The 1,046-nt window shown below is 36.1% G+C and overlaps 1 non-coding gene across 1 annotated transcript; it reads right to left on the reverse strand.

The window, feature by feature from the left end:
* Positions 1-733: 733 nt before the first annotated feature.
* TRNAH-GUG lies at positions 734-805 on the reverse strand. The gene has a single exon. It is a non-coding gene; the product is annotated as a tRNA-His (tRNA).
* Positions 806-1,046: the final 241 nt, after the last annotated feature.

Below are 1,046 nucleotides of genomic sequence, written 5' to 3' on the forward strand. Positions count from 1 at the left end.
GGAAATAACAAGATTGGCAAATCCATTGCTGTGTATTTTCCTTGTTAAGGATCTCAAAATATGGTGGGTGAGATTATGTACACGCCTAAAAAGTATTATGAGAGTTATTTAATACTCAACATGGTATGCACTGAAAAAATCAATAGGATGAGAATGCTACAGAAAGACATACTTTCTTATGTGGATCATTTTGTACAAAGAAAACATGGTCTGGAGAAAGGAAATGTGTGCAGGTCATAATTGTCCTTTTAGGTCTAGGAAGATAAGAAATATTGTAGTCTGTGTGATGTCACTGAGTGACTTTTCACAGAAAACAACATGTAAATCTTCATGAGCCACATCCTAATGTCAGGATACCTGTAACTAAAGTATAGTTTCAACTATGAGATTCAAGGTTTGCTGCATACTAATAGAATATGGGAGATTAAAAAATGTCCAGTTATCCATTTGTTGCACTACATGAACTGAATAACAGACATGAAGAAAGGGATACTGAATGTGTAAGTTATGGTATTGGAGCAGTGCTATCTTAGAGATAAGGAATAAAGGAAGCAATGTGAAACCAGTTGTGGGCTGATTTCTTTCTTGCACAATGTTCTTAGTACTAGTGTGACATTCCAAGAAGAAGCCTGGCCTTCCAAGTGTAAATTTATTACGTTCTGTTTTAAACATTGTTTTTTTTTTTTTCATTAATAAAATAAGTTCTTCCTGCCGTGTCAGGACATTGACATCCTGCCGTGACTCGGATTCGAACCGAGGTTGCTGCGGCCACAACGCAGAGTACTAACCACTATACGATCACGGCAAGCTACTGAAGAACTGAGTTGTGTGTCATGTTTCTCCTGTGTATGAAAGAAAAAAACAGAATACTTGTCTAAACATATAGATTACATGAAGCTGTGTTTGCAGAAGGTGTTGATTAAAACATGTGTGATCACAAAGTTACATAATCATATTGAGTAACACTGATCATAATCCATCAGAATTTGTTTCTACTTTGGAAACTTTGGACGCTATCACAACTTTTTGACATTGGTTTCAGCTGG

Source organism: Protopterus annectens, chromosome 2.part0, assembly GCF_019279795.1.
Source record: "Protopterus annectens isolate FY-2018-M chromosome 2.part0, PAN1.0, whole genome shotgun sequence".
NCBI classification, from domain to species: domain Eukaryota; kingdom Metazoa; phylum Chordata; order Ceratodontiformes; family Protopteridae; genus Protopterus; species Protopterus annectens.